The following is a 15037-nucleotide window of genomic DNA, read 5'->3' as shown; positions in this document are numbered from 1 at the left end:
CTTTTCCTTCCTGAGAGACAGAAGTCACCTGTGGTCAATCAATTACAGTATCTAGTTATGCATTTACAGGTCAGGAAGTCAAACATGCAAAGCCTTCTGGGAGACAAGATTGCTGATACTCCGGCCATGGCTGTCACCAGCAGACTTGGTATTCTAATACTGAATGTGGACGAAGAAACAAACCTCATTGTCTCTGTGCGTGTGTGCATGCATGCATGTGCATGTTCATATGCATGCGTGTGTGGGTGTGTGTAATGTTTGTTTTGAGGATGTACATTCATGTGTATTCGAATGTGTATGGAAGGCCTGGGGTCTGTTTTGATCGGCTTCCTCAATTATTCTTCCACGTCACTTTTCGAGATGGGGTTCCTCACTAAATCTGGAGCGTTAATTGGCTGGGCTGTCTGGCAAATGAACCTTAGGGTTCCAGCTGTCTCTGTCCCCAACGCTACTGTTAACCAGCCCTCAGCACCACAGCTGGATTTTTTACATCAGTGCTGAGGGCTGAACTCAGGCCCTCATGTTTGTGCAGCAGGCCCTTTACCAAATAAGCCATTCCCCAGCCTCACAGCCTTCTGGCTTGTTTGCTTGTTGTTTTTAAGTAAGAAAAATGAAAAGGCTGTGCACAATAACTTAGCCAATGGTTTTAAAAGGGTTTTATTTTTTTTTAATCTCCTATTTTTGTATTGTGGGGTTATGAGTATGATTTAATAACCAAAGCTGGCTCCATTCTCAAATTCCTAGGGTTACTACATGGGCACAGACGTGTGGCTCCGCAAACACCCGGATCGACAGATTTTACTGGGTTTGTGAATGCTAGGCTACATACCAGCTCTAAAATTCTGATTTTATGAAATAAAGCAAAGACTCAACCCCTTGCCTGTGTGGTGGCAGCTGCAGGTTTGAAGTCAATGGGACAGAGAACAGATGTCCATTCTATGAATAGTTTCCTTGAAACCTGCCAACAGTAAATACAAGACTAGAGAGCGAGCACTTAGCCTTGAGTGGAACAACATGGACCACAGCTTCCCTCACACACAGGCCTCACACACAGGCCCAGTGGGCAGCTGTCCTGGAGGATGAGGGAGCCTTCCAATAGTGCCGGACTTCCAGCCCCAGCCCCACGCCTGCCCTTCCCTTTCGGATACCTCAAAAGTTCAGACCATAGGTATTTTTAGGGTGTTTACCACATCCGCCGAGTCGTGGGGGAGGAGCATGTGAAGCCAGCCCAGGAGTATATTTAGAAATGTTTCCATAGCAGCTGTGTGGTGGCTATTGGCCACTAGGCTTAGAGCAGCCGTCACGCCAGTCTTCACTTCTGTCACTCATGTGAATGGTCACACAGCAGAGAAAAGGCTGGGAAAGAGCCAAGCCTATGCTCCTCCTATTACCAATCACGATTTTAGCTTTCAGGGGAGAGGCAGGGACTGATGCTATAGATTCTGGCTTGCTGGATTTCCAAATACCCGACATCCACCCGTAAACCAGTCCCAGGAAGGCATCGGTTAGTAATTATAGCTCTCATCCCAGAGCCCAAGGCTCGGCATCTCATATTCTCACCGTTACTCAAAACACAGAAGCCACCCACACACCCACCGGGTATTTTTAAACCCATTGAAAGCCACACACAAAATGTCAGGCCATAAAACATTTTGGTCTTACATTTTTGAAGTTTAATGCTGTGTTCTTTGTCCTTAGATTATCTTACGGAATATCGAAGATTTTTAAATATACCTTTGAATTTTATAATTTAAGCCAAATTCTTCCCGGTATTATGAAAGAACAGCAGCTATCACTGTATGGTGGTCAAAGAGGAAACAGGAAGTTCTTCACCCAGCTTAAGAACTGGAAGGAGGGGGGTTGGGGATTTAGCTCAGTGGTAGAGTGCTTGCCTAGCAAGTGCAAGCTGTCTCTTATAAAAAAAAAGAACTGGAAGGAGGGGCTGGAGAGATGGCTCAGCGGTTAAGAGCACTGACTGCTCTTCCAGAGGCCCTGAGTTCAATTCCCAGCAACCACATGGTAGCTCACAACCATCTATAATGGGATCCGATGCCCTCTTCTGGTGTGTCTGAAGACAGCTGCAGTGTACTTGTATACATAAAATAAATAAATTAATAAATTAAAAAAAAAAAGAACTGGAAGGAGCAGAGGGACTGAAGGACTAGCTGAGAAGCTCACCTGGTGACTCCTACAACAACGGAAATAAACTCCCTCTCCTCACCCTTCCCGACACTGGCCTTTTAATCCACTCTCTAAGAAATGCATGGCCTAGAGGGCCACATTTCAAAGAGCCTCCTCTCTTCCCATATCATCAACACAACCACTCATCTGGAAATGGCTTCCAGATTTCATCCATATTACTCAGTCGGTAGCCTGACTTCTGGTACTTCTCTTCCATTTCCCTATCTGTACTGCAAAGTGATATGACTCTGACATCCTGCCATCTCGTCCCTAACTTATACTTCCCAGAGTTTCCTGTTTCTATTAGTGGGATTTCCCTGCCATGGAGACCTCTACTCCCACTCTCAATTCTCAAGTCTTACTGATGTGATTCACTTCCTCACTCACGGCCCCACCCCGACCTCACCCCACCTTCTGGGCCTTGATTCTACCCGTTGTTCTCTACCCTGATGCTAGAGGAGTCTCAGGACCCAGTGGTTCCCTCCAAAGTCCCTACTATCTCAAGGCTGTCCGAATCCCCATTCTTCCTGGATCTTCTACTTCTCACCGGGAAACACTTGACACCTTCAGAGCCTGAGACAAGCCTAGGAACTGTCCTGCTAGATAACAGTGATTCCCATTTCCTGTGATCTGCAAGGGCCTTGTATCCAATGGCTATAGCTTGTATCCAATGCCTCCACTGTATCCAATGGCTATACCTTAGGGACTCCACTGTATCCAATGGCTATACCTTAGGGACTCCACTGTATCCAATGGCTATACCTTAGGGACTCCACTGAAACATTACTACCAATTTTATCTTTATTATGAAATCTCGGGGAATGCTGAATAAACATCCCCCTTTCCAATAAAAAGAAATTGCTGACACTCTCTGACCATCACGACTAATAGATCATGGCGTCTAAAGTTCTGGACGTGCCCTCAACAGAAGCAAACTGATGCTATTTTCTTAACAACCGCATAAAGTAGCTGTCTGTGATCACCCAAGTTCAACTTATAAACGAGGAAACGGAGGCACAGAAAAGTTAGTCATTTACCTAGGGTTGCATAGCTACTGAAGCTGAGAGGCAGAGATTTGAAGACAAGGAGTCAGCATCTAGAGCCAGAGACCATGTACTGAGCCTAGGCTAATGTGGGATGATCTATGCTGCTGCCAGGTCCTGGACACAGTAACACTTCAGCTACTAGAGACTTCCAGTATTCTAAGACAAAGAAAGAAAGAAAGAAAGAAAGAAAGAAAGAAAGAAAGAAAGAAAGAAAGAGAGAGAGAGAGAGAGAGAGAGAGAGAGAGAGAGAGAGAGAGAGAGGGAGGGAGGGAGGGAGAGAAGGAAGGAAGGAAGGAAGGCAGGAAGACAGACAGACAGACAGACAGCCTCCCTCAAGGGCAGAAACTGAGGCTCAGAATGGTCAATGTTCTCCTGGTAATCTTCACTGCCCTGGCAATGCCAACACACTCTTATTTCTGCAGTCATGGCACATGAAGGGTATAATAGAAGGCTTGGTTTTAACCATTTTGGAAACAAAAGTAGCAACATGAAGCTACTAAGTAAGTGACCAGAAGACCTTAATTGTGTAATGTTCCCCCTTGTTAATCTGTCTGCTGAAGGCTTCTTACTGAACCAATCCCACAGCCCACTGCATCTCGACTGGACCTGTGACTGAACTTGAATTGTACAAAACAGCCAGTTTTAATTGGACTGTTTCATTTTTCTCTTCTCAGAACATGTCTTCTTGGGGATAATTGCTTGTTCCCCTAAAAAGGCTACTAAAATCACTAAAGTAGAAGTGTGTTGATTCTGTTATTCATTGGTAAACATTGTTTTCTACCCTAAGAAGTTTTACAATGTAGTCGTGAAGACAGGTCCTACTAACTATACTATTGAGGATGTAAGTGATAAACACCATCTTAACAGAGGGACATGGGAAAGGGGAAGTAGCTTTTGACTGTTGAAATTCCACTGGAGTTCCCCAAGATATATTAGTGAAGCAAGGGTACAGATTGCAGGTGTATTTCTAGGTAAAAGGTACCCGTGTCTAAGAGGTCTCTTGGCAATGAATGTATACCCTGCAGTTCATAATCTGAAAGGATTTAAAAGAAGCCCAGCTGACTTCATTATTGAGACCATTATAAGACAGCTTATATAAGAATGAGCGTCAACACCCAGTTCTAAATGCCCCTCTAAACTGTGTTCCACAGGTCAACATCGTACTTAAGCAGAGTAGGATAACAGAAAGCCCAGAACAGACAGACAGACCTGGGTTTGAATCCCCGCTTTGTTTCCTACTTGCTTTCAGTCTTTGTTCCATCACCAATAAAAAACACGGCATTTGGCAGGGTTGCAGTTAATGGTCCTTAGGAAACATGAGTTTCCTTTCCCCCAGTGAGGCGAGAGGAAGGGACAGCTCCGATTCTAAAATCTGAAATGAATTAGTTCCGTGACTGCGGCGAGACACGGCAGGCAGGGGAAACTGATCCGCAACACTCTCGGACAAAACAATAAATTAAAACCGCCCTGAGAAGGGCAGAGTGAGCGAACGGAAGGTAGGAGAACGCCTGAGGACTCCGGCATGGAGAACAATCCACCTTCATACGGCAGGCTCAGTTACAGAGCTGGACGAACACAGAGAATGCATTCCTGTTTGCAGAATCAACTTTTCACAGCATCAGCAGCCTCCGAGGCTGGAAACCATTCTGCATTCCCCACCCTCACTCTGGCTTCTATTTTAATCCATGCCAGACTCTCGAAATTAACGAGCTTGATGCACCCAGATGGGCTCTATTCTCCACAGTCCAAGTGATACCCACTTATTTTGCTTTAAAAACCAAACTGTTCAGCATCAGGTGTGGTTAGTAAAATAGCCTATACCCTCTGATCCTTATCAGGGGGGCGGAAGCAAGAGAGCGCATCGCCATGGCAACGTTTCGTTATCATGAAAACAGATTAAAACTGTGAAAGCAAGATAATTTTTACCTTTAAGGTCAAGAAGGGCTTCCTCATCTCACATATATATTTTTTTATTTGACATATGATTTATGTGTGCAGTAAGTGTTGGAGATTTTGTGTTCAAGATGCAGTTACTACATTCGTGTCATAGCCTGGGCATGTGCACAGTAAATCATAGTGATCCAAGATACTTAATCCGGAGGCTTAATCTTTTTCATCTGTAAAGTGATGTGATTTAGCCAAAGACGCCTCTAAGTAAAGTCTCTGGTCCGTTCGCCAATTCTAAGTTTTCTTTTGTCTGGAAATCAGAGATGCCTAAGTCCACAGCTGTCACTTGCTTAAGGAATGGCAACATGGGAGATACCCCAGTTAATCAGCTCTGATTGCCGATCAAGACAACTTCTTTACAAGACGTGTCAGTTGGAGAGTTTGAGTCAGCCTCAAACGGCCAGTAGTGATTGTGTTTGTGTGTGCGCGTGCACATGCGCGCAAGCTTAACTTTTCACTTCTGCTTATCCCGCAATAATCACTTAGTCAGAAGTTAGATCCCAGGCATGATGGAGGGAGAGGGAAGAAGGATAAGAAGAGAGAGAAAGGGGAAGGAGGAGGAAGAAGAGGAGGAGGAAGACGAAGGAGAAGGCAGGGAGAAGCAGGGAGGAAGGGGAAAGAATGTTCCCGCCTCCTTCTTCACAATCGTCCTGCTGCAATTGTCCCTTCTAACGATTCCTGTGTCTGCGGTCTTTCACAAAAGTTTTGAAAAGGACCCCAGTTGCTCTTTGTGTGAGTCAGTTATTTGTTGTCAGGGGTCAAAGTGAACCTTTACTAAGGTTTTTATTCACCCTGTGCTATTCACACTGAGGAATGGCATGTGCTAGCCACCATGCTAAACACTACGCGAGAGTCCAACGCGCTCCCATCCCATGGAATGTGTCAGGCAAGAGAAGCCGGCTGAACAGCCACAAAGGTACAACACACTAAGTCCTACTGTGTGTGCACAGCCCTTGCTAAGAGCCACCGTCCTGCTGGTAAGGATACAGCACCTGGAACTGTGGAGCAGTGGTGGGGAACCCCGAGTCAGTCAAAAAGTTGAAAATAACCGATGCTTTGCAACTTTGTAACTCATGTAATTAGACTTCAAGTAAACTCGCCAGCCTACCTACCATATGCAGAACCATGCACAAGTACCCAAGTATTTCTGAATACTAATCAAGCCGTCAACTCTATGGTGGTATGATGGATGAGGCACAGAGGGAGCCACAGGACAGCATGAATGGAAAGACACACCCCTTTGCTGTCTCTCCTTACCCCCACCCCCACCCCGGGGAAGCCACTCCTGTTGGGAAGAGGAGGGGCGTTTTTCATTTTAGGGAGTTTCTGTTGGGACTCCCTGTTACAGGAGGACCCAGACCACCCCATGAAGAGAAAATGCAGATTCTCATGCAAAATCTGACAAAGCCACCGCTCAATATCTGAAGAAATCCTGACCTCACAAACTATCCCCCAAGAGCTGAGTTTCCCCCAAGTTTCCTAATTGATCATTTCTGTAAACACAAACCCTTCCCAACTATAATCTAGAGAGAAGTGAATTGGTCTCCGACTCTCTTTACAAAAGTAAGATGGGTGTGAAGATGGGAACTGCCCTCAGTTCCCAAAAGAAAGGGAAAGCAAAAGAATGTGAATTATGGACCCAAACCACAACTATGAAGCCCACACGGAATCCTTTCAGGATGAGGCATTACTGGGGCGACTTTCAAACTATGAAATGTCTCAAGCATTTCATTACCAGTGAGGGTCACATTCTTTAAGGATGATCTGGACAACATTTGCAAGTCTGCTTGTCATCTATACCATGAAATCCAAAGGCCGGAGCCAAGAAAATCCCCAGGGGAAACTGTTCCTCACACACAGCAGAACGGAGCTAGAGAGAAGAGGGGAAGTTGGGAAAAAAATAATGTTGGGTTCTCTTCCTAGCCAGCTAGAGCTGGGACTGAGAAAGGGGGTGTCCAGGGCCAGCTCCCCGGTCACAGAGCAGGTGGATCAGCAGTAAATAGCTTCAGGGGCACCCTAGAAAGCTCTGACCAATAGCCCCAATTCCAAGTGCTGCTTCTAAATAACTTTTTCCTTTAAAGGAGTTCCAGGAAAGGAACTAATTATGTTTTTCTAGATCTTAGGTATAAGAGGGAATGCATCTGATAAAATCTGCACAGAGCTATAGGTCTTTGGACCCATTTAAATTTTCTCTTGTAGAGAAAAACAGAGTCCACATCCGGACCCTTTCAAAACTCCCCCTATGCTCTCCCCCTATGCTCTGAATTGCTCAGTGGGGGCTTCTTGAGTGCTCTCTCTGTTAGCATTTCCCCTCTGTGGCCAGCTGTAACAGCTCCAGCATTACTGCCTCACCGTACCTTGCTTTTTGCCACACTCTTCCTATCTCGCTCGCTCTCCCACCGACATCAATGCCCATCTACCATCTAGCTCCTATTTCTACGCCTGGAAAACCAAGCGTTTGCAGGCGTCGCCTTTCCCAAACCCTCTGCAACTAGAGCACACCGCAGCCTGCCTCTAGTGCAGCAGCTCTCAGGTAAGAACGTGGGTACAACTGGTTTCCTTCCACAGCATGGGGCCAGGAAAACGGGAGGCAGCGCTTTGGGAGAACCAACGCCCTGGGCTGTGGCTCACCCTTCCCCACCACACACAGACTGGTTAGGAGGTCAGACTAGATGCTGGTTAAGACTCTATGAGGGCCCGAGAACACCCCACTAGCCTTCAGCTCGTTCTGTCTTCTGTAAAGCCTACCTTCAGACAAAAAGGTGAATGCTGTCACTTTTCCTTCCTAAGACGCAGCTGCTTTGGCTGAGACTAGATAGCATTCCGTCTTCTTCATTTCATCCAAAGCTAGATTTTTCCGATGCCAATTAGAAAAGACACTGAACTGTACTGAACCCCAGCTGTGGCTCCCCCACACCCCAGATGCGAGATGGGGAAGCATTAATAAAATAGCCCGTGGGTGATGGACCGCCAAGTGCGATGACCCAAAAAAAACCGGACAAATGGGAGCACAATTTTCCTTACAAACATCATGCTTTTCAAAAAGTCTGTTTAAACTCGAGAGGCCCAAGCTAAACTGGAAGCCAAGAATTAACAACAACAAAAAGGCCATTTCTCACATTTCCAGAGACCACAGCCTTTCCGCTGGAGTCTGGGTGACTAACGCCCGCAGAAGCCTCACAAATCCTCAAAGTGCTGACCAGAGCAAAGTCCCGTGTTCAGGATGACAGGGTCCATGTGTGCATTCCAGGAACGCTCACACATTTTACAGCGCTGGGAGGAAGGGTCGGAGGGAAGTGGTGAGACAAATGGGCTTAGGAGCAGATGCTACAGCTGTCCCAACCCCCATCAGTCACCTGGGAAAGCTAATACCCCCAAAACACAGACGCATGACATCATTTCAGACCCCTCAGGCTTTCCGGTGGGATCCCAAACTACCCAGCTCTACTTAAGACTTACCAGGTCTCCACCACACAATCGCTATATAACCTCTCACAGGGATCACATTGTACCTTCCTTATGACAGACTTAGAGTTTTCTAAAAACGTGGGTGAGTTCACCATCGAGAGCTGAGAGTCTTGCCCTCAAATGTTTATACACATTCTATTCTCCATGTTCATGAATCCATTCCCCAGCACTTCCTGTTTCAAAACACTGTGGCGTAGTTCATATATTTTTATTCACTGAATTTCTTAATCAGCAAATAATAAAGCATGGATGGGCTACTTCCTTCCCTGTGCCACCATTTCTATCACCGGATGTAAATTAGCACTTCCTTTTTCAAAGATACCATTTATTTCTGTCCCTTTCTGAAAAGGCACGGAGGGGTTGTGGCGGAGGGCCATGGCTACGGTAATGAACATAGACTGTCAGGCTCTCCGAGACGGGAGAAAGCAAGGGAAGCCAACTCTAAAACAGTTGTGGGGTGGGCTGGGGAGGTACCAGGGTTGGTCTTCAGTCACAACCTGGCCACTTTCCCCTCCCAAGCAATTCAGTTCCTTAAGCGAAGCTGACCTAGTTAGTCATCTCTGATATACTCGTAACACCTGAAAACCAAAGGACTATACCCAAAATACCTCAGGGTATAACAACTATGCTCTTAAGAAATGAACACACAAATGAACATCTGATCTTATTCTACAAAGAGCACACAATGGTTACCATCCCAATTCACATGCTCTTGGTAAGAGTTCCCACGGTGTCTGAGCCTCAGCTCTGGGTGGAACACTACCAGGATAGAACAGAGGCTGCCCACATAAATTTTGGGATGTGTACTCGTTTTTATAACCACATAACACATTATCAGAAACCTAGAAGCTTGGAACACACTCACTCAATTTCATAGGTCATGACTCGAGGGTCACGTGGCTGGAGTCTCTGCTCAGGAGAATGCAGGTTGGCACCACACACTGACTGAGCTAAGGTGAGCCCAGAGAGGTTCCAGGGCAAAGTCGACCAACATGCATTCGGTTGGTTGAAAGATTCAGTTCCTTGAAGCTGTGAGACTAAAGACTGTCTCTCCTTGCTGATTCCAAAGGTCATGACAGTTCCAGCCATGAATTTACCCACCCATTTCAGAGCCAGCAATGGAGAGTCTCCTGGAGTGCCTGTCTCATTTGGGGCACCCCTTCATCCGGAAAAGTCCAGTCCCTTAGAAAGAACAGCCTGACCGCATCAAGTCCATCCAGGATAGTTCTCGTTTATTGAACTGCTTCATAACTTAACCTGCTTCCAGGAATCAAAGACCCACGGTGGTGACCAGTCCTGGGAGACAAATCAGGTGTGTGTGTATACCAGGCAGCTGGGGTTGTGGGACACCACAGGGTTCTGTCAACCTGAGAATGCACCGGGATTGGGTATAATCAAGAATATTATTCCCTCAACTCAGAAAAGAATACAACTAGGTTTCTGAGGAGAGGGACAGAAATTAGTAATGGCGCAGCAAACGAGATCGATTGCCCCAGGTCAGCATGGTGTCCCCCTCTTCTTTATACGTGGCAGTCCCACATGGCCAGTGACTGCCTATCTGGAGTTTGTCTGCTTGTGGAAGAATCCAGTACAAGAGAACTTTGCAAATATATAGGGGCTGGTTATGTGACAGGAACCCCAGTGACAAGTCAGTGAGATAAAAGGATGACTTCCAAGGGTTTCATGATGAAACATAGTACACCAAGGTTAGGTGACAAGCTCACACAGCCACAGCCTCCCTTAAAGGAGTAATCAGAGTCACAAAGAAAAAGAACAGTTGCAGAAAATGCCTGGCAATTAGAGGAGAGGCAGGTGCTGAATCTAACCAGGAAGGCGGCAAGAAAAGAAGGAACTCTAAAGGCACAGGAAGGATGAACAGGAAAAGGAGAACCATTGTGAGCTGAATCCTGGGACTAGAGAGCAGCTTCACAGCTAAGCCTGCTAAACGCTTCTTGGAACAAAGCATCGTGAAGACACACCCGGGCAATGGACCTTGATACGCCCCGCCAGGGCCGCATGCTCCAGAGTTTGTTTCATAGAGGGATCCAGTGAGCAGGCCTACTGGGAGCTTCTTCCTTCTTCTCCTAGCCAGTGAGCTGTGAACTTATCTTCCCATCCCTCCAGCAGAACAAGGACTCTTGAGTATAGAATTGTCTTCTGTCCAAGGCTCTAGCCCACATTACCAGGCCGGGCAGCCATCCAAATGGTTTGCTGTTCGATGCAAACTTTCTGGGGAAGCGCAGCTTGCAGAGAGCCTGACAGTTATAGCTTCAACCCTTGTCCTTCTAGACCTGCTGAAGGGTTCCATTTCTTCCTCAGTCTGCTTTTCAAAAAAAAAGACACTACGGACTCAATGTTCTCAGTCGCAGAAGGGGCCACTTTCTACCTTGCCACACTAACTGCACATCTCACAAGCATCCGCCTAGCTGGGAAAGCAAGCTGGCTGTAGGATTTTTCTCACCTATATGCCTGGGCTCTCAGGGAGGGCAGATCTAAGTCACTGCATTGCATTTCCAAAGAGTCCTTTCTGCCGGCTGAACTGAAATGCTGGCTTTCTTGTCCTGATTAGCTAAGGGAAAACGAGCCTTCTTTTCCCAGGCTGCCTGCTTGCATCGATGTTCCCACAGTCCCCTCCACCCCCTATTGTTGCCTAGACTCAAAGAGGCATTTTATTTATTTATTTTTAATTATTATCAGGTTCGCGTGCCCGAATAACACACAGAGGATCCAAGCAGAACACTGGGAAAATTCTACAGACAATAACTCTATAAAAACGCCCATCGGCTCTTGACATCAAGGGTTCCAACTTCAAGCAGGTTAGTACACAAAGCACTAAGCCTTGGGCCAGCAACCCAAGAGCTCACTCACCAAAAGGCATCCAGTTTCCCTGTGACTCTCAGATTAATTGATTACAAGTTAGGGGAATCTACCCCTCGGACTACTTCTGACGGCCTCTGATAACACGATTACAGGGAAGGATCACGCTGAAATCAAAACCCAAAAGATAGAGCTCAGCAGGTGGCCGTTGCTGTACTTTATACATTCTGAGGAGACAGAAACTAAGTTAGCCGAGACCCAAGGCGAACAAAAGACCAGAATTAGCATAAGGCTTGGGCACCGGTCCAAGTAGCTGCCATTAAACACTCCCAATGCCAAGTGGCTTATCAGAATAACTATTATCCAAGTAGAGAAGATGAAAGGCAATTAACACTGGTAAAAGTAACTCCCGTGGCCATCTGACTTTTGAGAAAAGCCCAAGCCTCAAATCCCTGTCTACAGGGACGGGGTCAAACTGCCTATCTTCCTGAAATTGGGGCCCCACAGTTAAAAAACCCCTCTGCCACAATTGTACCTAAGGCACACACATTTACGACCAGGAACAGGGTTAGCACAACGAGGCAGCTACAACCACAAGGTAAGGAAATGAGGCTTGGCGGCTCCTCCCAGCCTCCTCCTCCCTCCAGCTTCCTACCCGCTCGAACCATATACTAATTCATGAGTCACCACTGCAGACATAGTCACGGACACCTGAAGATCACAGTAAAACCAGATGTATTCAGACAGAGAAACTGGTCACCCCAGTCACCATGAAGGGTAGGGCATGTTGCCCTGTGTTCATCCACCACTCTGGAACCAGCATGGAGAAGCACGGGGGATCCGTTCAGAGCTGAAAAGAACTGCATGGTGGACACCAGAACACTCAGAAAAGAACACAGGCGTTCCTCCATTCCTTAAAAAGAATTCTTCTTTTCACTATCATGAGTGTTTGCCCGTGTACATATGTGTTTGCATCTTGTGTGTGTCTGGTTCTCAGAGATGTCATTGGCTCCCCTGGAAATGGAGTTACAGATCATCATGAGCTGCCATGTGGGTGGTGGGAACCGAACCCAAGTTTTCTCTAAGAGCAACCAGTGCTCTTAACAGTTGAGCCATCTTTCTGGCCCCAAGTTCTACCACCTTTTTTTTTTTTTTTAAACCACCCAAAAGAAACAAAAAGAGAAGGTCCAACACTTCTCTTGAACAAGCCACAGAAAGCCATAGACCGTTGTCCACTGAACCGAAACTTACACTCGCTAGCAGAAGCAAACAGGATCCCCAAGGCTGCATACCATCCACCCTTCAGGGTGTCCGCAGATCCTCCTACCACAGCCAAGGGCCAAGGAATAGTAGCAGCTATGGGCAGATCCACGCCTAAGAAACTCCCACTCCATTCCCTGTGAAGAGGATGGTTTGAGCCCCTTTTCACAGATGGGGAAATCAAACTCACTTAAATGGCAAAGCCAGAGCTTAAACCAGTTTTGCCAGATTCCAGGCCTATCTCCACTCACGCCTTACACTGAACAATTAAAATCTGATCTTCTCAAAGGATACCATACCCGCTTCTGTGCCACCCCCCATGACACCTCCTGTGCATCCTAAGCCATACACCAGTCTTCAGTGAGCGTCTCCCACTTCCTTCTATATTACAGATGCCCGCCATATCTGCCCATTCATCACATCTTACAACTACGTTTCCATACTTGTCCAGGTCCCCGAAGAGTGTTTCTTGGTTTTTATTGGTTTGTTTTGAAACAGAGTTTCTCTGTGGAGCCCTGCCTGTCCTGGAACTCACTCTGTAGACCAGGCTGGCTTTGAACTCACAGAGAACCACCTGCCTCTGCCTCCAGAGTGCTGGGATTAAAGAAGGAATGTGCCCAGATATAGATCTCTCCTGAGAGACACATCCAGAGCATGTCCAATACAGAGGTCAATGCTAGCAGCAAACCACCAAACTGAGAACAGGACCCCCTTGGGGGAATTAGAGAAAGGATTGAAAGAGTTGAAGGAGCTTGCAACCCCATAAGAACAACAATGCCAACCAACCAGAGCTTCCAGGGACTAAACCACTACCCAAAGACATGGACTGACCCAGGGCTCCAACTGCATATGTAGCAGAGAATAGCCTCGTTTGGGCACCAGTGGAAGGGGAAGCCCTTGGTCCTGTCAAGGTTGGACCCCTATTGCAGGGGAATGTTGAGGGGGTGCAGTAAGGGGGGTGGATGGGGGGAACACCCATATGGGGGAGGAGGAGGGGGAGGAGGAGAGGATGGGGGCTTATGGACAGGAAACCAGGAAAGGGAACAACATTTGAAATGTAAGAAAAGAAATATATCTAATAAAAAAAGGGGGGGGGGATTAAAAAGGAGTGTGCCACCACTGACTGACCACAAGAATGTTTCTTAAATTCAGGAATCCGGTGTTTCTTATTCATCTTACTTTGAATTTTACCTACATAATACAAACCACCTGTACAAGGGCTGTATGTTTACAGTGAGTTACAGTGAATGGCAGAGTGTAAGTTGTCATAAAATCTATACGACCTGCCTCGCCCCACAAAATACAGCATGAGACTGAGTAGCAATGCAGGGAGAGAGGACCCACCACGTTCGATATGGGCGGAGTTGCCTCAGGAACATGATGGAGGTCAAGTGTAAATGAGGCTTTGAAAAGTGGGGAAAAACCGTGTGACTGCTCTAGACATATGCTTTAGTACCGACTCTCCCAATGCTTCACCCCCAACAACTGTGTGAGGATTCAGTAACAAGCAGTCTGCAGCGAAATTCTGGTCACCATGGTATTAGCAGTCCTAGGGAGTCTGTAAAGCCAGTTCTCATAGCCTTTTATAAACAAGAACTACGTGGATACACGCTGACCATAGTAGAGTACCCAGAGCCCCACTGGGAGTATCACACTCTCTTCTGAGATGGAGAATTGCAAAGGTTCTCTGTCATGATCCACAGACCCCAGGCCACCCTGGGAAAGCTTGAGAGAGAGAGAGAGAGAGCAATGCAAGCTAAGGGGCAGGGTCCCAGCAGGCAGAAGGAGAGAGGAGAATCTGAGGAGGGTCCACAGCTGTTGCTGGGATGGATTCCTTAGTGTTCCCACACACAAGAGCAGAAAGCTGAGGGCTGGGATGATAGCGCATACAAATAATCCCAGGCCTCCAGAGGCTGAGGCAAGAGGAATGTAAGTTCAAGACTAACCTGAGCTGCACATGGCCCCAACCCCCAAAGATGAGCAAAAGCAAAAGGGAAGTAAAAATTATAATCTAAAAATGCTAGGTCCTGGGGTGAGCAGCCTGCAGCGACCACGCTGACTCTCACTCACGTAAGCTCACCAAGGCTCCTCTCTTCACTCTAGTGAAGCAGAGCGAGCAGTTGCAGAGAGGGGCAGAGGGAGGCGGGATCCGTAAGCAGCCCCGACTGATGCAAACCACATGTCTAAACACGGAAATTCCTATCACTTCCTCCGCTTCTACCAGACCCCTCTCCGAGGAACAAGCACAGAGGTGTGGCCAAGCCCCTCTGGGCAGCAAGGAGAACAACTAACCAGACTCCTACCTCCCACATGGAGGA

The 15037-nt window shown here is 47.0% G+C and overlaps 1 protein-coding gene across 8 annotated transcripts in view; it reads right to left on the bottom strand.

Moving 5' to 3' along the window:
- The window catches only part of Septin11 (septin 11), an 85768-nt gene that overhangs the window by 37959 nt on the left and 32772 nt on the right, over positions 1-15037 (bottom strand). The gene's annotated exons all lie outside the window — the stretch shown is intronic.

Source organism: Rattus rattus, chromosome 11 (assembly GCF_011064425.1).
Source record: "Rattus rattus isolate New Zealand chromosome 11, Rrattus_CSIRO_v1, whole genome shotgun sequence".
NCBI lineage: Eukaryota > Metazoa > Chordata > Mammalia > Rodentia > Muridae > Rattus > Rattus rattus.
This window is presented reverse-complemented; position numbering and strand designations above follow the sequence as displayed.